Genomic DNA, 22,924 nt, shown 5'->3' with positions numbered 1-22,924 from the left:
GGACTCTATCTCAAAATAAAAAGCTATTTAGTGAAAAGATTTCAAAAGCTCAGAGTCTGAGTCATGAATAGAAAAGGGTATAAGTGGTATGGAGTAATAAAGAGATGATACTCATATAGGTGGGCTGCTTCTATGACATCATCAATTAGCTGTTTGGCCTAGAGTCCTCTGCATACAGAAGTGGCTGTAAGACTCTGTCCATTCCAGCCTGTAATCATGTCTTCCCAGTGTCCTCTAAGAAGCTGAGATATGCGGGCTTAAATATACACATCCAACTTAAGGCTAAAGCCAATATAGGGCTAAAGTTCAGCTCAGAAATTGTAAGAATATAACCTTGTCCAAATTTTTATTAATAAGTCACTGAGAAAATAGATCAGAACTTTAAAGAAAAACATTTTTAGTTCCTCTAGAGGAATTATACAATTTACAAATAACTATGATATGTAAAGTAATCTGGTAATTCTTTTCTCAGAAATCCTATTATTCAAACAGGATTTCACACTAATTAGTTATTCTTTTTATTCAGAAGCACCAGTCAGGCTAGAAGGTATTGTAAAAGAAACCAAATTTAAACGGTTCCTGAAAAAAACTCTTTTTGTCTAAAAACCAACAGATTTATTCCAGTAATATAAATTTCTACACTTAAATGCATGCATATATTATTATACCCATATTAATTCAAATTAAGCTGCATATATGCATGTGCTTCTATAGCTTTATAACAAATAGAACACCACATTTTGATTTCTGTAGAGACCAGGTAAATGAAAATAAAAGACTTTATTTTTATTTATTTATTTAGTACTTTTCTAAATGCAGAACAAGAACCTAGATTTTTCTTCCCTAAATGATTAATTATTAAATTGAGTTTGGAATCTGCAACACAAAGCTCTCAAATATTCCAGTGCTGTATAGAGAAAACTCCAGCAAGCTGCACAGTGTTGCTTAGTCTTTTGGTCTGGTTGAAGTGTGAGTGCAAAGCTGTTGACCTTTATGTTTTATAAATCATCTGGGTCTTCTCAAGAAAAGGCACTTGATTATTATTATTAATTTGTAAGGTAAATTTTCTGAAAACCTCTTGCTTTCTCTACCATAAGGCCTTTGTTAAAAAAAATATTCTATCTTTAAAACCTATATAATGTTCTCAACTGAATTAAAGTATAAAAATACTTTTTTTTTTCCTAAAGATATCTCACCGAAGAAAAATGTGAGGGGAAATGAGTCTTCCAGTCAACCTTTGGTCGTATACCTCAAACATCTGTTTCTCATAAGCTAAAGCTCCAATATTCCACATATCCTGATTCCATTAAGTTATTATGTAAGAAAAATGTAGGCTTTTTAGAATAAAATCCATTGAGGTAGTAACAACTCATGGATAAAGCCATGGGCTTTAGAGTTAAACAGACATAGGCTCAAATCTCAGTGTTCCCTTCAAACTGCCACTAAATTTTCAACTTCTTTCAACCTTGGAGTTTTGTGCATAAAATAAAGTAACAATATAAAGTATTCAGCATGTTACATGTCCCTGAAAGCCACTCAGTAGATTAAGGTTTTATTGTTGTTTCCACACAATAGTCATACTACACAAGTTACTAGTAAAGCTGTCATTAACCATATTCTCATCTCACACAACTCTGGAAGGGGATAATAAAAAGTAAACCAAGAAGGGTTATTGCTTCATTTGTTATGTTATGCATTAACCCCTCCCATCAATCTACTCACCACTAAAACGAGTAGCAATGATGGGAAGAAGAAAACATGCAAAGTTGAATACTCACACGCCAAAAAATGTGGTGGCCAATGCAAAACAATAGAAGTAAAGCAAAGGAGAAACAATGGAAAAGGGAAAAAGTAAAGAAAAGTGCAAAAAAGGGGAAGCACCAAACATCCTTTGAGTCCATTCTATCTGGCTACTCTTCATAGTTAAAGGCATAGTTCTCAGAAGCCATAAGTGGATAGGAGAGTGATTGCGAGCAACACCGTGGAGTGAGAGAGAGGGGAAAAGCTGGAATAAACTGTGTACACACACATACACTCACAGGTACCACCTGATTCCATCAAAAATTATGAATATATATATACACATATGGATTTTTTAAAAATACATATGTATACACACATCATATATATTTTATTAGATGTATATGAAAATATATATTAGGAGAGCTATAGATTATTTAAAATTCAGATTAATGGATAGATACAAAGAGATGGAGATAGATTACTGCTATAAATGGCATGTGCCTGATTTTCAATTATAAGGCCTTTGTAGTCACAGGACCCAATTTTGTCACAAACACATCTGAAGATGGAAATTTTTCCTCTTTGATAATGAAGAGTCATACTGATTTTCTTGAACTTGAAGCTTTATCAATAGGCCCATTCAATTTTGACAGGAATCATTCCACAGGTAGCAAAGAATCGTGGCAGGTAAGTTTATCTTACTCAAAGCATACAACTTAATGTCAATAAAACTGTATTTTATTGTGCCATAAAGACTTTTCTCTTTTTTAAATGATTAGTCTTTTTAAGAATATATATACAAATATATATATTTAAGAATATACATATTCTTAAAAAGAAAAAAATGATTATATATATCTTAATTGACCATTTAAAAAGGGAAAAAAATTAAGATATATATACATCTTAATATTTTAAGATGGATATATATATCCTAATATTTTAAGATTAAGATATATATATATCCTAATATTTTAAGATTAAGATATATATATCCTAATATTTTAAGATTAAGATATATATACTTAATTATATACCTTAATTTTTAAAGATTAAGATATATATACATTAATTTTATGCATATTTCTTAATTATATATTTATATATATATATATATAATTACACATATAAATAACATACATATACAAACTGAGGAATACTTCCTGGTTAATATTAATTTTTCAACATAAGATATTGACTGTATGATTATTTTATATACATATATGAAATAAAATGAGAATGTGGGAAGGAAAAATACATTTTAATGCTTAAATACCTCAAAATATATTACACATATGTACTCATAATTTTATAATAATCAATTTTTAATATCTGTAATTCTATAAACAAATCATGTGCCTTTATGCGTTCTCACTCTAGATCTTGCCACCTTGATTTTCCTGCTGTTGAAATCCTATGCTCCCATCTAGGCCCAACTCATTTGCCACCAATTTCTACAGTAATTAAATCCTCCTTGCATTCTGATAGTCTTTTGTCCCACCTCTCTTATAAACTTCCCTTTATTTTGCTTGATCTTTAGTTATATACATATCAGTTTACCACTCCTTGAGGAAAAGGTCTTTATTAACTTCACTGAACCATCTTTAGCACTGTGTCTGACACAAACATTTATTTGATTTTACTGACATAAAGTATAGTTATTTATTTTCTAAAAGATAGTCCTGATTTAGATCAAGAAGTTACTCTCAGACCCCTAAAATAATACTATGGGTGGGGGTGTAAATTGGAAGATGTCTCAATATTATTAAAAACCAGCATTTCTGATTTTTAATATTTAGATGCCTTTTATGTTACCAGGCTTTTATACACTCTGATCAAACTTAAAGAGGCAGGCAATGGGTTGAATTCCTTCCAGAATACGAGTTTACAAGAAAGTTTTTCCTAAAGGTCTCTATGAGAGAATAACAGCTTTACCCATTCCTGGGTCCCATGACCACATTAAAAAATGTTTTTAAAAATAATACTGTTCTATTTAATTCATATTATAAAAACTTTCTGAAAGCAAATTAACTAGACATTTTCAAAAAGTAGCACAGAACATTGTGAAACCAAAGGAGAATCATTATCTTTCTTACTCTTCTGAGTTCTTCACCTTGGTTTTACAAGCCATGACCTGGAAAGCTTGCCTACTTGTCTTTACTTTCTATTTTTAAAGATAGTAGTTGGCTAGGTATAAACGGTCATGTCTGTAATTCCCACATTTTGGGAGGTCAAGGTTTGATAATCACTTGAGCCCAGTGAGACTTCACCCCTAACAAATACTTAAAGAAAAATTAGCTAGGCATGGTTATGTGCACTTGTAGCCCTAGGTACTTGGGAGGCTGAGGTGGGAGGAGGATCACTTGAACCCAAGAGATCAAGGCTGCAGTGAGCTGTGATTGCACCACTGCACTCCAGCCTGAGCAACAAAGTGAGAATCTGTTTCAAAAAAAAAAAAAAAGTAAAGATAATAGACAATAAATTATTTTAACCATTGCTTGTTGAGTGGTTACTATGTGGTAGACATTGTTCTGACATAATTCTCACAACGACCTTATGAAGCAGATACTATTTTCTCTCCCAGTTTACAAATAAGAAACTGAGGCATTGAGAGATAAAGTCATTTCTCTAACTCATATGGTTGGTTTGTGGCAGAGAGAGGATTCACAATCATATCTGTCTGACTCTGGGTATGAACATTTAACCACTGCTCTCCAGTGCCTCCCACTGTGAATGCTTCATATGCAGAAATTATGAAAAATAACCACCTGTCTAAACAGAAGCATTATTTCATCTGCTCATTTTATCTTTTTACATGCATATGTCCATTTCTCCTATAATAATTTTCAAAAGTGTGAACTTATTCTGACCAAATTTGGCAAAAGATATCTTGAGATTCCTTTGTTATTGTCTTAAAGTATTCAAGAAGAAAGGACAGAGGAAGTTTCTATAGAGAGGATGACAGGTGGTAAGAACTGAGTGCCTGAAAAGAAATTGACTAAAGATTAACTCTTAGGTAAGAAAGAATCAGGTTGGGTATTGCCAGGTCAGACTGGCAGGGAGGCTGCTGAGTTCTTCTGCAATCCATCCATGTAAGGAAAGTCTATGGGTCACACTGCACCAGTTGCAAGAACTACTAATTGTCCAAATTATTTAACTCTAAGAATTCTAAGTAAAGTCTAGGATGAACTCTAAAGATCTTGTTTAAATATAGTCTCCAGGGTCTGTTGTTTGAAGTGGAATTTAATTTTGACCAACCAAATACAGAAACATTTTTTCTCCACTTACACATGAAATAATAAGGGCTAAAATGGGTGTTTAATACTACTACAAATATAACATTTACTATTGCTAAGTAAAAATGTCATCTTTCAATGGTGTCTTAGTTAATTAGTACTTTTAAACAATTTGTTTCCTAAATTATCTTTATTATATGCAACTATTCTCAAATTATTCATAAAATGACTAATATCTAAAATTGCAGTTTGGTTGTGTTGCTAGTATATAATTATTATTAAACATTAGATATACAGATATAAATATGCATATACCTATTATTTCAAATTTGTTAATATTTCTATTTTTTAATGAGAGATCTAGTATGAGTAAGGAAAATTCATTATTAAACACAAATGAAAATTTGATTCAGACAATATTTCCATAAGCTAGTCACCTTAATCAAAGTACAAAATCTTATTTAATGAGCAAATTACTTGGGTTATATAATGAAAAGGAATATTCTGCCATGTATTTATAGATTATTGAAACAAGAAACATTCAATTAAGAAAATAAAGAAAAAGTCAAGAATATTTTTTACTAGGACTTATGACTGCCAATCAAATTCATAGTCCATCTGTGTTAGTTTCTCATATTTATTGTCTAAGAGATAATAAAGTAACAATTGCTGCTTTTACTATGTCAAGGCAGATATGAGTAATGTTTATAGACCATACCCATTGTAAAGGGTATAGGGTTTGCATTGCACCCAAGTGAATATCTTTATACTTGAATAGACCAAAGAATACTCATTTTTTCCCAAATGTATTTTTTTGTATTAGAGATAATGATATTATGCAAATTAGCACAGCTTAATGTTCCTACCAATATTTGATGATTTGAAATCAGCCTTGGTTAACAGATGGCCCCATCATTCTAGAACATAATTGATATTCTCTTAGAAAATCTCAACAGAAAGGCTGATGGACATGTATTCCACCTGGTCCCTTGAGGAATTGTCATTTTCATAGGAAACTTTCCAACCACAGAGCTTTTAGCAAAATTCTCAATTTTACACTCACCAAAAGCAAATGTATTCTTTTCAAATATCCCCCAGTGTTCTAATTTTTCATATCTTTATTTTTTAATTTTGCATTTGTGTTGTTCTTTTAGCAATCATTTTAAGGTTGCTAAAAATATGTATTTATCATGGTGTTTTACTGAGAGGTGAATTCTCTGACAAAGGCCAGTGAACTTACTGAGATTCAGAGAGGAGGGGAAAAAAAAAGCTATGTAATCAAACCTGGTACGCACTCAAAGTTCAGACAAAGCAAATGGAGCCTGGCATGCATGAAACTATTTAAACCACAAGAATTCTTATGGCTGTAATAGCATTTGTGGGATGATTGTATGACATGCATGCACACCTGTTAACTGGCAACACAATTTCACATTCAGTGGCTGCCCCCTAAACAGAAACAGCTTGTGTTTGCCATTGACATGAACTTCCAAGACCAACCTTGCAAAGACACAGATAACCCAACAGTTCCCTCTAACCACCAAGCACCACCGAGACTTCCTGGAATGAAGACTATCCCTGGGATTTTGAGAAAGCATGAGCCTTTTAGAGAAAGAGTGGATAAGACCAGGTGTGATTGATGAGCCCTCTCATTTATACAATGAGATTCAAATCCAGGCTGAAATAACTAATGTAATGAAAGAAAAAAACTAGTAAAGATTAATGAGTTTCAAAAACTGTACCCTCTGTTCTGAAACAAATGTGTCAGCAATATTGTTATCACTTCAAAAAGAAAGTCTTTTCTGTTTTTCATCTCAGAGATTTCAAATCTTCTTGAAATTTCAACTGCAATGTTTTAAATTCAGTAGTCAAGATTTCATTGAAGGAAAACGGATACATACAAAAAGGTAAGATAATGATAGAAAAAAAAATGCATACCTCTTCTACCAGGAGAAAGTCACATTTTAAATGTCTTGGGCTACAAACATCACTATGCATATAACTTTTAGCTACAATCAGTTGAGGTACAGATAATAAATCCTCCAACATTTGGCAATTTATCGAAGAGAAATACTCACAACATGAGCTACATAAACTCATTCTCTAAATGAGAATATTTTAAAAGATATTGACTACAGATGTTTCAAAGTAGAATTTAACGTCTCACTGGGTGTCCCCAACTGGTGATCACTCTATTGTAAGCTTAACTCTTTAGCAAGGTCGTTCAAATTCCTGTTTTCCCTTCTCAACTTTTCACCCAGCAAGCAGTCATTGTTACATTTCAACACTTCTTTACATCAAGCACCTAATATAAAATGGGAACAGCTGCAATTTCACTGCCCAACCCTTTCTTCCACCCTTACAACATTTGTTCTGTTAATGTAGGTTAATTCTGCAAATAACACTTCTGTAAATTGTTCTTGCAAACTGCTACATCATTTATGTAAGGACTTCTGTGAACTTTGAAAAATTAATGCCTTTAATTTTGGTTGATGGCAACATCAGCAGAGCTCTGTAAATTGCACTTTAATGAGATTTTGCTACAGGGGATAATCTGCTACTGACAGAGGAACATCTTGAAAACATCTGTAGACCTATAATTTCTCTATGACGATTAGATCCCACCACAAGACTCCAAATACAAACCCAAAATAAAGAAGGAAAGTGTAAAGTTCTAAATGAGAATACAACCTGTTCTTTAAAAGCAAGAGGCCCACTATGAAAAGTTTCATGCACTGAAAATAAATCATTTTTCCGACTAATTAACATTTAGCTTTATTTAATTAAGAAAGACTATTACTATCTCCACTGCTGTGCATCTGTATATAATGAAGCAAACAGCAGTAGGTATAAGATACCACTGAGGGATATGCCCAAGAAACCCAGCATTATAGGTACAAAGGAACGTCTATTACTACAGTTAAGTAACTGACATCAGAGTCTTTCTTTAATGTTGTCATAAATAAAAGGAAGATTTCCACAGATGCCTTCACATATGGTTTCTTATTTGTCTCTGATGGAGACTGGAAGTTGGATTCGATGCCAAAATTAAATGATTTAAATAGACAGCTGCATAATGGAAACTACTAAATAACACCTTATAAAAAGTTTCTATTTATAGCAAGTCTAAATCACAGGATGACAAATTTTCTTTTGCTTGAACTAACATTGCTTGTTGTTCTAATGCCATTACGTCTAATGTCCGTAGTTATGTTCCCTTAACATTCACTCTTGCTCATGTTTGTGAACACATACCTTCTTTAAAATGGTAGCTTTGGAAATCGCAATTCATTTTCTCTAGTCAAACACTACACTTGCAAAACAATCTGTTTGAAATATATATACCATATTTCTTAATTTGCATAAGTTGAAATAAATAGAAAGCGACTCATATGTTACACTATATTCTTCACCTTCTATGCTATGAAATTAATAGCTACTTGTTAAAATTTTGACTTCCAGACCATAATTTCCTGCTTATAATGCTTATGTCTATATGATATATATATATATATATGCTTATGTCTATAGGAAATAAATTAAGTAAAAACTACAAAATTAAATAAGTGCATAAAGAGACACAAAGAAACTGTCACTTTTGGAAAACTTAAATATGCCAACAGGTTTGCTTGCTGTTTTAATTGATCCTTGGAAGCCTATATTGTATGTGTATTCTAAGACATAAAGTGATAAATAAGAATGATTTAATAGATTCTCAAAACTGAATCTGAACAGCTTCACTGTGTAATAAATGAGGGAAGCTTATATAACTTCATTAGTAGAACCCAAAACAAATCATGGTTTTCATTCTTACGCTGTGTATAAAATGCAGCAGAAAGGGAGTGGAGTGAAAATGAGGTAGAGGTCTTGAAAGGGAAAATGAATACATCAGGAAATGGCCAGTAGATATTTTTACCTGTAAAATCTGAATAATCCAGAAGGAATGATGCTGCATGCACTGGGCATTAAGCATATGTATCTATATCTTTCTTCTGCCCATCCCCTGACTGAGATTTGTGGGCAGGATGTTAGGGTCTTCCCTAGTACATATAGGTCAACCCCTGGGCCCCATTTTGAGATTGAACTTTGGGCCAACCTCATGGTTTCTCTGTCTACTCCCTCTCTGAGATTTGTTTACTGATCCTGTACCTAAATTCATTTTTCAAAGACTCCATCCCTACATCTATTCGTAAATATACCTAAGGAGTCCCTTATGCATAGCTAACCAACTCATTCCTGTCAAAGACTTCAAGTGCAAATAAACACACAGTACTGTGGGTAGCCCTCATACGAAATACTTCACCTGTTCCAGAAAGAAGACATTTGGAGGAATAATTCAGATAATTTAGGTCATTAGGGTACACTGCTTAAGCAGTGCTAGGTACTCATCAACCTAATGAAAGACCTACAATCATAAAATTTTATATTATCTTGTTTCCTCAGGATTAAACTTTGTCAAAATGTGACTTCCAAAGATAAAGAGAGTCTATTCTCTTTGCAATGATATTGCACTATGTTTGTTACTTACTACAATCTATTGTCTTTAAAAGCTCATCCTGGAAAAACAAATGTTGTCAATTATTTGCTATAAACAAATGTAGATTCACAGAATTTCCTGCCTTTTACTTTCTGAAGCTGAGCTGGCCACTTGCCATACCTAAACTCTTTTATGAGTTTACAAAACTATCCATCCTCCTTTTAGGCAAGAAGGCTTTAAGAAATTCTAGCTAACCCTCAGGACCCAGCACCTTATGTAAATAAAGTATATTTTAGAGTCCAACAGACTGTAGCTGGGATTACAGGCACCTGCCACCATGCCTGGATAATTTTTTGTATTTTTAGTAGAAATGGGGTTTCACCAGGTTATCTATGCTGGTCTCGAATTCCTGATCTCACGTGATCTGCCCCCCCAACACCCCCACCTCTCAAAGTGCTAGGATTATAGGTGTGAGCCATCATGTCCGGCTGAAGTCCCCTATTTATGTAAAGAAAAGACATACATATGTCATCTTAGACACTTCTGAACATTTGAACTTGCAGAAAACTATTTAATCTCCCTGAATGTTGGGAGATTTTAGTTACAAAATGAATGATAATAATGTCTACCTCACAGAGTTTTTGCAAGGATTAAATATATTACACAAAGGTATTTCAAAAAGTTCATGGAAATGCATATTATAAAACATCTATGCATGGATTTCAATTTTTTTTGCACCAAAAAAACCTCATACTAACTTGTTACAACATGTTTAAACAGGATCTAGTTTGAGGCACTGAGAAGGATAAGACACCAGTTTGAAAACAGCCTCTATCAGAGTAGCATGAGTTCTGCTAAAATTGAAGCAAGAGCAAACATCAAATTTATGGTGAAGCTTGGATGAAAGAATGGTGAAATTATCAATGCATTATGAAAAGTTTATGGGGTCAATGTGTCAGAGAAATCAGCAGTTTAGAAATGAATAACTCATTTTATGAAGGAACAAGACAATGTCAAAGATGAAGGCTACAGAGTCAGACCATCCACATCAATTTCTGAGGAAAAAGTTCATCTTGTTCACACTTTATTGAAGAGGACTGATGGTTAACAGCACGAACAGTAGCCAACGCCACACACATCTCAACTGGTTCGGCTTACACAATTCTGACTGAAAAGTTAAAGTTGAGCAAACTTTCCATTAAATAAGTGCCAAAGTCTTTGCACCCAGATCAGCTACAAACCAAGTGCCATAACTTTGTAAACAAGTGGGATCAAGGTTCTGAGGCATGTCTTTGAAGAATTGTAACAGGACATAAAACATGACTTTAATAGTACAATCCTGAAAGCAAAGCATGGTCAAAGCAATGGTTACCAAGAGGTGGAAATGGTCTAATCAAAGCAAAAGTGGACCAGTCAAGAGTACGGGTCATGGAAATGTTTTTTTTTTTTTTTTTAGAATGCTCAAGGCATTTTGTTTGTTGATTTTCTAGACAGTCAAAGAACAATAATGTGAGAGTCTTTTGAGAAAGTTTATCATGAGAGTGTTTTGTGAAAGTTAGCCAAAGCTCTAGCAGACAAATGCTCGGGAAAGCTTCACCAGAGAGTCCTTGTCCAACATGACAATGTTCCTGCTCACTTCTCTCATCAAACAAGAACAACTTTGTGAAAGTTTCCATGGAAATCATTAGGAATCCAACTTACAGTTCTAATTTTTCTCCTTTTAACTTCTTTTTGTTTTCTATCCTTAAAAAATCTGTAGAGGGTACCCATTTTTCCTCCATTAATAATATAAAAAGAATGCATTGGTATGTTTCAGTTCCCAGGACCCTCAGTTCTTTAGAGATGGACTAAATATCCGGTTTCATTGCTTACAGCAATTCCTTGGATACAGAGTATATTGAGAAATAAAGTTCATATTTTTAAGGTTTTTTTTTCTTTTATTTATTTATTTGACAGAGTCTTGCTCTGTCACCCAGGCTGGAGTGCAGATAATCTCAGCTTACTACAACCTCTGCCTCTCAGCTTCAAGTGATTCCAGTGCCTCAGCCACCCAAGTAGCTGGGATTACAGGTATTTGCCACCATGCCTGGCTAATTTTTATATTTTCTGTGTATAATGAGGTTTGCCATGTTGGCCAGGCTGGTCTTGAACTCCTGATCTCAAGTAATGTGCCTGCCTTGGCCTCCCAAAGTTCTACGATTACAAGCATAAGCCACTATACCTGGCCCATATTTATTTTTAGTTTTTAATTCCATTTTCCCACAAACTTTTTGAAATCTCCTTTTTTTTCTCATTGAGACAGAGTTTTACTGTTGGTTCCCAAGCTAGAATGCAAGGCTTGATCTCAGCTCACTGCAAACTCTACCTCATGGATTCAAGTGATTCTCCTGCCTCAGAAGAAAGCTACTCCTTCCCAAGTAGCTGGGATTACAGGCACCTGCCACCATGCCCGGAAAATTTTTTGTATTTTTAGTAGAAATGGGGTTTCACCATGTTACCCATGCTGGTCTCGAACTCCTGATCTCACATGATCTGTCCCCCCAACACCCCCACCTCTCAAAGTGCTAGGATTACAGGTGTGAGCCATCATGTCCGGCTGAAGTCCTCTATGTAAAGAAAAGACATACATATGTAGAAGACTGTCAGTAAATATTAGTTCATTTTATTTGTTATCTTTTCTTCTCTCAGCTTCCCCCACTCCCTGGACAATTGTTACCAGTTGCTGCTATTGTCATACATCTCCTTAACCTAAAATGTTTCAATTAAGCAGTCACGTCTTTTCACAAATAGCTTTCAGGACCATGGAGAGATCTCATTTTCCCTTTCCCCAAAATACATTAGTTCTGCTGTGCCAGGGGTTAGTATATTGATGATTAAGTAAATATATTCCGAGGACCTATATAGGCACTATGTTAAGTTATGGAGAAACAGCATTTTACAAAATAGATAAGTCTCAAAACTTATGATACTTTAATCCAGTGATGAAATAGACATTAAATGAAGCAGTTGACTCCTACCACTACCCATCAAAAGAAAGCCACACACACAACTACCAAGTAGATAGGTAAGATGAACAAAATGTATAAAGTTCTATAAGAGGAATTCTTACCTAATCTTGTGGGTTTCAGGCAGGAACTTGAAATAAACAACTGTCCTGAGAGGTGACAGTTTTGCTGAGATCTCAGGGATGAATAAGAAATAACAATTATGCCAGGCATGGTGACTCATGACTGCAATCTCAGCACTTTGGAAGGCTGAGGAGGGAGGATCTCTTGAGCCCAAGGCTAGCTGAGACTAGCCTAGGCAACAAAGTGAGATGCCCATTTCTATAAAACATAAAAAATAAAATAATAGCTGAGCACAGCCATCCAAGCCTTTAGTTCCAGCTACTTGGGAAGCTGAGACAGGAGGATCACTTGCGTTCAGGCATTTGAGGTTGCAGTGAGCCATGTTTACACCATTACACTCCAGCCAAGGTGACATGAGATCCTGCCTTGGAGGAGAACAAGAGGAAGAAGAAAGAAGAAAGAAGAAGAAGGAAGAAGAAGGAGGAGGAGAGGGAGGAGAAATAATTGTGCAAAGAGAATGATTAAAGAATGCTCTTAGCTGGGCATAGTGGCTCATGCCAATAATCCCAGCACTTTGGGAGGCTGAGGCAGGTGGATCAGCTGAGGTCAGTTTAAGACCAGCCTGGCCAACATGGTGAGACCCTGTGTCTACTAAAAATACAAAATTAGCTGGGTGTGGTGGCACACACCTGTAATCCCAGCTATTCAGGAGGCAAGACTGGAGAATTGCTTGAACCCAGGAGGTAGAGATTATAGTGAGCTGGGATTGTGCCATTGCACTTCAGCCTGAATGACAAGAGTGAAGCTCTGTATATAAAAAAAGTGCTCCTGAAAAAGAATTATCTGTTAATTTTTTTTCAAAGACCAGTGCAGCTAGACACAGTGGTGCTCACCTATAGTTCCAGCTACTTGGGAGGTTGAGGTGAGAAGATTGCTTGACCCCAGAAGTTTGAGAGCAGCACAAGCAACATCGTGAGATCCCATCTTTATATAAGAAACAAACGAGACCAGTGCAACTAGTGCAGACTGATGAAGAAGTAGCACAATGGAAGATGAGACATAAGCAGACTCTTATAAGTTATACTATTAATATAGCATAAAGATAGAAGACTTGCAGATCTCCAGGTCATTATTTTTTACCTACTCTGTGTTTTTTTGGTATATGTTAATTGTTATTTTTAAATTGTAAGATCTGGCCACACTGGGCCTGCATTTCTACATGAAGACAATAAACCATTTCACCAAGTACAGAAGGCATAAGCTCTCCAGTTTGTCACAGTCTTAACTGGCCAATTTCACCCATATGTGCTTTCTGCTCATACCCTGTAGTCTTGTAAATTTGCAACCCTAGATTTTGGTTTCTGCTTTGTCTGTCAGATCCAACCCTGATTTTGTATCTCAATGTGGAGAATAAGTCACTGCCTTTTTTCCTTGGATTACATGTTGATGGCCAACTCCTTGGAAATATTTTCCAAGATATCAGTGTATCCAAATTTAGCACAAGGATCTCGGAGCATGGCCAGCTACTCAAGTTGTTATAACACACTCATCCATTAGGAGGTTCTTGCTAATGTTTGTTTGTTCTACCAGATGTTTCCTTCGGACATACTCTCCAGGTACTTCTTTCACCTCTCTGTGGAATGAATGAATGAATGAATGAATTTGTTTTTTTATTTATTTAGATGAAGTCTCACTCTGTTGTCCAGGGTGGCATGCAATGGTGAGATCTCAGCTCACTGCAACCTCCGCCTCCCAGGTTCAAGAGATTATCATGTCTCAGCCTTCCCAGTAGCTGGAGTTACAGGTATGTGGTACCACACCTGGCAAATTTTGTATTTTTAGTAGAGACGAGCTTTCACCATGTTGGCCATGCTGGCCTCAAACTTCTAATCTCAGATGATCCACCCTTCTTGGCCTCCAAAAGTGCTGGGATTACAGGTGTGAGCCACTGTGCTCGGCCTTCTCTGTGGACTTTGGTATTATTAATTCAGTAATATACCTCTCACAGTCAAAAGATACAATTCCAAACCATGGTCTCCTCCTATCTGCCTTTTTTTTTAATCTTTCACTGAAAAGTCACTTCTCATACTACATCAGACAGATTAGTTTCAAACAGCACTCTTTTAAAAGAATAACCAAAGATATATGGAGAGAACAAGTTAGTTACAAACCCTCAGTAATTTGAGACTCAACTATCCAGATCCCTCAATTAATGAAACTTTTCTTATTACTTTACTTCTAAAAATATAAGAAAGTAAAGCAAAAATGTTGCAAGCACAAAGACATGTATTCCCATAGACATCAAAGAATTCGATGCAGTCTCCTTAACTTTCTACATTCTTATCTGAACTGATAACCAATGAAAATATACAGAATGGAGACTATAAGAAGTACTACAAGTTCCTACCTAGATCATCAATCATATTCATTGCATTTCTCATATACTAAGAAAGGAAAGGTGCTGATCTGATGCCTTATGCATAGTTATAGCCTGATATTTGATGAACAGAATGAAATGCAGGCTAACATATTTTAGAATTATAATGTTAAAGTTAATTATAAAATTCATTTATGTGGTATACTCTACCATTTCTAGAGAAGTGGTAATTTTATTAGACATTGAATGGTTCCTATTAAAGATATTAAGTGAGTAGATATATAAACAGAATAATTTGAAGGCATTTAAAAAATAATGGTTGCCAGAAGGATTTCCCTTAGAGACTGGTTAAAAGCGCTTCCTGTTCTGGCAATGGCTGCGGCATCTCCGCTGTACAGCCTGTGCTGCGCTTGTTAGCATCCTACTCACAACCCTTTCCCCTGTTTGCCAATGGTAATGGCCCTTTTCATAACAGATGCCCAAACTCTATCAGCTTTCTGTCCCCCGGCCATTGAGGTTAAAATTTGTATCACTGCAGTCTTTATCCATTTGCCCAGCAATCCTGAGGTAACTGGGCATTTTGAGATTCTTTTAACATTTGCCTATTGCTACAAAGAGCTTTGGCCAAAAAAAAAAAAATTATCTCAAAAGGCATAACGGATGTTTTCATCACTAAATTTTTTGGTAGTTTAAATTAAAATAAGAATGGTACACTTCATACATTGATTTTCTTATACTTAAGCCTTTAATGCCAGCTACATAACAAAGGGGCCCATTAATGTAAAATTCAGCCTAAAGTCAATTGTATTACAAGCACTCTTAATACTTGTACATTCTTAATGTAACAAGAAGTCTGAAAGGCACTTAACTGGATACAGCTGTATGCAAATTTGCTTTAAACTCCTGAAGGTTAGAAACAGACATTATTTCAATCTTGAAAAATAAACCACTGAGTGTCTAGCATTTGGGTCTGTTAAACTCATCTACTAATGATTCCCCCATTAAGCCATAATAAAGTGTTTGAAAGTTGATCCAGTCCTTTGCACATGGTAAACAAAGAGACTGGAACTACAGCAGGCTCTGCCAAAAACCAGCAAGAGGATTCTTGAATATATACATCCTCACACAGCTGTCATTCACCCCCACTGTATTATATATTTTGAGATAATTAAACAAAACTACATGACATTTATCTAAAATTCACAAATTTGCCTTCTGGGAATGTAGCACAATCTATGGTCTGATTCAGAAAGCTATTATTCAGTTGAAGGTGAACCAGGCTTTTACACATGAGAGAATAAAATATTCACAAATAAAAATGTGGGCTGAGGTATAAAATATTTTCCTTGTCACTTATAAGTGTGGTTCCACAAGGAATATTAATAACACTATTATCGTTTCAAAACATACTAAATTATGCTATCTATAGTTCTCAAGTAGAAAGCTAAGGTGTACATATATACACCTATAAACAGATTGTGTATTAAATCATGAGTTACATGGATGATTTTCTAAAATAAAGAAAAATCTCAATGGAAAATAGAAAGTAATTAATTATATCATAAAACAAATAAGAGAGAGATCTTTTTTGTTTGGTATGTTTACTGGACTTAAGGAAAATAACTGGAATATCTTGAATATTTATTAAATGCTGCCAAGTTAGAGTTCATAATACCCTTAGTTTCCTTTTTGTTAAAGCTAAGATATATTTTGGAATATAAATACCAAGTAAATATACATCAAAATTAAACATTGCTACTACAGTGCCCACTGTAATTATTATCATTTTAGTCACTGAAATATTTTTATAACAACTTATTTATTGGTCTTTTATTGACTAATGTAAATAAAACCGAGTTATTTATCATTTATGGCCATATCCCAATAAAAGAGCAAGAACGAAAGAATGAGAAAGAAAGAAAAAGAAAGAGAGTGAGAGAGGGAAAAAGAAGCTTTTGGTTATTCGACGAATATTTAATTATAACCTACTATATGTCAGGCATTATGTGAAATGCAAAGAATACAATAATGAACAAAAATGGGCAAAATAATTATCCTCATGGACCTTATAGTTTAATTTGGTAGTCTTATATTAATTAGATAATTATTAAAGGTATACACAAATTATAACTATAATATGTGCTACAAAGAGTTTTCTGTGAAAATGTATAATAAGAGGTTAAAGCATCCTGAAGAATTAAAAGTAGAACTAAGATTTGAAGATTATCGGTAGGAGTGCTAAGAAGTATTCCCTACAAAAGAACATGTGCAAAGGTCCTGTGGCCCAATTGGACATGGAAAATAACTGAAATAATTCCATGGCTTGGAATTATGTTGCTAAATGAGGCTTAGAGATGTAAGTCAAAGCCTGGCCACACACAGCCTTGTAGCCCCTGCTAAAGGTTTTGGTCTTTACCCCAAAAACCATGTGAATCCTGTGAGGACTATTTAAATCAGAAATTGGTTATCACCAGATATGTATTTTAAAAGTAAACGTCTAACTGAAGTGAAAGGACCAAACTGAAAAGGGACAAGAATGAATATTAAAACATCAGTTGAGGCATTGCTCTGAGAGAGAGAGAGAGAGAGAGAGAGAGAGAATGGTATCTTGGACTAGTTTGCTAGAGGCAAAAGGAAGATAGTAGATGCACTAGAGAAATATATTAGCAGTAACAATGATAGAAATTAATTTCAAATTATATGTTGGGGTCAGGTTTCTGACAAGTGTCATTAGATTAATGGTTGTACCTTTCATTGAGAATGAGAGAACTAGAAGAGGAGCAAGAAAGAAAATAATAAATTCTGCTTTGAACATGTTGAATTTGAGGTGCCCTTGGGACATTCTTGGTAGAAATATCAGTTCAACATTGATCAACTAAAGTATGTGTGTGTATATGTCTGTATATGTGTGTGTATGTGTGTGTGTGAAAATGTTAATTCTTTGAGGACTACATATATAAACCTTTCTATTTTATTCAGTATCAGGCACATTTGGAAGTATTAACTGGTAATTATATATTTATTGGTTTCCTACAAACTCCTCAGAGTTCAGTTTTTATGAAATCAGCTTCTAAAACAAGCTATTTCTAATACCTTTATTTCCCATGGCAGAAATTATAGAAGTAAGGCATAAGAAATAAAAGAGCAAAAAGGCAAAAGCAAAAGCTTATTTAAGAATATATGAAGAGAGTAAGTAAACCAGAAGACTTAGCAAAGATACATGTGAACCAGTTACCTAAAATGAATGTAACTCATTATGAGAGGAGGGTTAAGTATTGGTGCAAAGTACATTCTGTTTACAATCCTGGTTCTGGCTGCCAGTGACCAACGATAGACTTCTAGCACGTTCTTCAAGGTACTGACTGAAAAATTGAAATATACCAGATATACTGTCTATGTTACATGTGAGAAAGATATTTAAAAAGTAGTAGTAGTTTAAACAAGATAAAGTTTATTTCTCTCTGTTTAACTATACAGAGAAGACTGTACAGGGATATTAGGGCTGCAGTCCACAAGGTCTGCCAGAAATGCAGATTCATTCTATTCCACTAGTCTCAAAACTTAGCTTTTAGCTTACAATCGAAGAGGTGTACTTCAGCCAATGGAAAGGGAGACAGGGCAAGTGGGGCACATGCACATTCATTAAAGGATATGGACCAGAATTGGAGCACAGCATTTTTGCTGATATCCTTTAGGCTGGAAGAGAATCATATGGCCACACCTAGCTGCAAAGGAAAAAGTAGTCTTTAGCCAAGCATATCTGTGAATATTTTGTTAGTTAAGCATATGCATGGATAAGATAAGAAGGTAGTTTGATGGCAGATAGTAGCATCAGGCATAGTCAATATTCTAGATGACTGTCTCTAAAGTCACTTCATTCATTAATTCAATAAAAATTCATTGAATGCTCACACACTGGAAAGAAGTAGACAACAAGACACCCTCCATCCTTGACTTCATGTAGCTGAAAGTCTATTAACATTGGGTAATAAGCTCAACAAAACCACACAGAAACATATCTAACCTAGTTTTCAGGTAGGAGGCGGTTCAGAAAAAGTCACCTCAATCAGAGAAAAATTAGGTCTAAAGGATGAGTAAGGCCAGAAGCAGTGGCTCAAGCCTGTAATTCCAGCAATTTGGAAGACTGAGGTAGGTGGCCTAGGTAGGTGGATCACCTGAGGTCAGGAGTTTGAGATCAGCCTAGCTAACATAGTGAAACCCTGTCTCTACTAAAAATACAAAAATTAGCTGGGCATGGTGGTGGGAACCTGTAATTCCAGCTACTAGGGAGGCGGAGGCAGAAGAATCGCTTGAACCCGGGAGGCAGAGGTTGCAGTGAGCCGAGATCACAACATTGCACATCAGCCTGGGTGACAAGAGTGAAACTCTGTCTCAAAAAAAAAAAAAAAAAAAAAAAGGTTGGGCACAGTGGCTCACACCTGTAATCCCAGCCAAGGTAGGTGGACCACCTAAGGTCAGGAGTTCAAATCAGCCTGACCAACATGGTGAAACCCTGTCTCCACTACTAAAAACATAAAAGTTAGCTGGGCATGATGGCGAGCACCTGTAATCCAAGTTACTTGGGAGGCTGAGGCAGGAAGGACCAATGCTCTGTAAATAATCTCTTATAAAGAAATAAATATGAAAGCTTATCATTTTATTAATATAAGCTTTAGAAAGAGATTTTCTTATAATTTTTAGATTAATCTTCTAATTTTCTAAGAAGAAAAAGAAACATGAATATTCAAGCACAGAGAAAAACGAATATTCCTACTGAAAGGGGTCTTTTGCTACACTACATAATAAATAAATAGAAAGTATTAAGGTATAAAATGTGAAATTTTATACTATTAACAATAATATTAAGATCTCAATAAGTTCTTTTAAAAAATAAAAGTCACAAAGAACTAATTTGAAATATGTATGGCATCAGATTTCTTATCATCAATATTGGAAATTAGAAAATGACAGTGCACTGTTGTTGAAATTTTCTGGAAATTATCTTCAACTAGATCCAGTGTAAATAATAGTCAAATATAATGATAGAATAAAAGAATTTTAGACATCAAATTTCCTAAATATATTTACTTTGGACCTTTTCTCAAGAACCTAGTGGAGAATATGTTCTACCAAAATGGAGCTATGAGTTAGGATTGAGGCAAATATGGGAATCAGAAACAGAGAACCCAAGCATAAGAGATAAGTTGTTTATTGAGGACATTTGACAGGGCTTTTGTACATCATAGGAAGATCTGACTAGACATGGGAGAAACTAACAAATTTTAAAAGTAACACAGTTTATCTCCAGGAAAAACAAAAGATTATCTAATACAAAATGTAATCACCAGATACTATTTGAAGTAAGAATAAATAATATTTATATAGTGCAAATAATAAGGAAAATATAAAATTTTGATGAACTGAAGGATGGGTAAAGGGAAAGTATTGTGTATCCTCTGGTCAGATGAACAAGTAACTATCTTTCTCAAACTATATGGCTGTCAGATCAATGCCCAAAACACACACATCTTCCCCTATAGGATAAGCCCTGTCTGGAGTGCTGAGAAACCATGACCCTCAACCTTGTTTCCTTTGGAGTCAGGAATCTCAACTTTCCTCTCTACTAGGTCTTAACTGGTGGGTAGTCATATTAAAACTTGCTTTATCTGTACTTTTCTGAGAATGTCTTTACTTCTGTGTGAACTTACTTAGAGGAGAATGGTAGCTCTCCTCTATCTTTACTTCTGGACGTTTAATATACTGCACATGCAAAATAAATAGTGGTAAAGCAGATTGGCACAGAAACCAAACAACCTTTTGCTGACCTTATGGGGCTTAGTATTTGTTGCCCAGCAGAACTGGAAGGGCAACCCACCAATGATTCAGAAATGGACCAACTCTCAAGGAAGAAGTAGAACAATGGCAGGGAAGAGAAAAGATGTTAATGGACTGTAAGAAGGGACTTAAGAAAACACGTCTCCTGGAGGATGATATCATAGGATGCACCCCAAGAAACTACAGAGTTAAGGATCCTAATTAGAACAGGCACTCTCAAAATCCTAACACCCTGTTGACTGTGTATGGGTTGGATTACATTACTTAAACTTGAAGAAAAGGACTGGTAAAATATTTTTCTGGATTTTTTTTATATGTTCCGCTAATTTTGTTTCATTCTGCACTCTTCCTTGTTCCATAATATGAGATCAATGTCTGGGTTTCACTACTCATTTTTCAAGTTTCCATTTAAGTTCTGCCTCTATTAAAATACCTTCCATCCTATCTGCAGTTCTCATAGAGCTATCAGTCTGCTCCCTCCTTTAGCACTTTGTTCTACATTCATCACTGTATGGTTGTAATATTTTCACACAAATATATGATGAGCTTCTGATGTTTAAAAATGTCTTATGTTTCTGCACTTTCCACAACTATTAGTACAAAGCTAAGTGCCTTAAAGAAATTGGGTAAATACTTTATTCCTTATAGTTTTATGTTAATATACAAACACAACAACTTATCACATGCTTATATATGTAAGCTGTGTGTGCAATCCATTATAAAAGTAATCTGTCTTTATATCTACTTATCCCCTTCATAAATTGATAATCTGATTATATTTTTAAATAATTTTAAGTTTTTAAAGATTTAGAAATATTGTGAACTAGTTGTTAAATAAAATTATTATTTAAAACTAAATTTTATTTTTAAATATGTATTATATTAAATATATTAAAACTACCTAAATAAACTACTTTAAAAATAAAGATAGTGAGTATTTAAAATCCATCACTTTATATTAACCACATTTTACTATTATCTTTCTCTTTAAGTCTACTTTAACTGATATCATATTGGTAGCTTGAAACTGGCCTGAAACTGGTGGGAATATTCACACCATAAAATTTGAAAAATGTTACCAAACACGACTTACTATTTTGTTGATACTGTTATCTACACAAATGGAGATTAAACTTAAAAATGTGCCACTTCTATAGCCATTAAATTGTAAGTAACTCAGAAACTGAAGAAATATTCTTCCAACATTTGAAAACTGTTATCTTATTCAGAAAAAAATGAAACATTATTAACAAGTGAGTTTCAATATGTCTTCATTGGTTTGTTTTCTTATTATAAGCAAAAATATCAAGCAGCATTCATGTCGAAATACACTCATTCACCAATTGCAGACACAGCTTGGCTACAATTAAAGAGTTCAACGAAAACTGAGGGCAACACTCTGAGAATCAACTGGCTATATGGGATTTATAGTAAATAATAGTGTACATTTTATTATTTTAAAACTGCTCACAGTACATTATTTATATGGTAGAGCTTATAATACACATGTACATGTATATCTCCTTGTTTCTTTGAGCAAATTCTTAAACATCTGTCAGCACACTACTGCCTAAGGTAATTGCAATGCATATTCCCAGGCCTCAAGCCCTCAAATTCCAAATAAGTGCTCCTAGAATAAGGCCCAGGAATCTCTTTATTAAACAGCAACTTTTTTTCTTCGGTGGAAGCCCAAGGTTTTATTAGAGAAGAAGAGAAAAATAAATGAGAGAAAGTGTATATTTTCTGAGTTAAGAAAAATTCTAGATGTTAGCAGATACTTCCTTTAAGACAATTTTTACTGATAAAAGAGACTATATTATATTAATGAGGAGGGAAACAACCTGTGTCATAATTCTACACTGGGGATTATACAAAGCAAACCTATTTTGTAAACTAAAACTAAAATATATTTTTCTTCAAAAATGTTTGCTTCTTAAATTATTAATTTAACATTATCACTATAGTCATAACCAATGAGAGAAAAAAGAAGCCATTTTAGAATTATTTATGAAATATAGATATAAATTTTAGTTTTTCTTTCTTCTCTAAAACTCATAATATTGAAAACTGTCTTCAACTATAAGATTTTGCTCTGGGAATATTTCACTGAAGCATTCTATATTCAGAACATCAAACTGTATAATTTGCACCACTGAAATTTATAAATTCTATCTTTGTAATTATCCCT

Source organism: Callithrix jacchus, chromosome 17 (assembly GCF_049354715.1).
Source record: "Callithrix jacchus isolate 240 chromosome 17, calJac240_pri, whole genome shotgun sequence".
In the NCBI taxonomy this organism is placed as follows: Eukaryota; Metazoa; Chordata; class Mammalia; order Primates; family Cebidae; genus Callithrix; species Callithrix jacchus.
The sequence above is the reverse complement of the archived record's forward strand: the minus strand, read 5'-3'. Positions refer to the sequence as shown.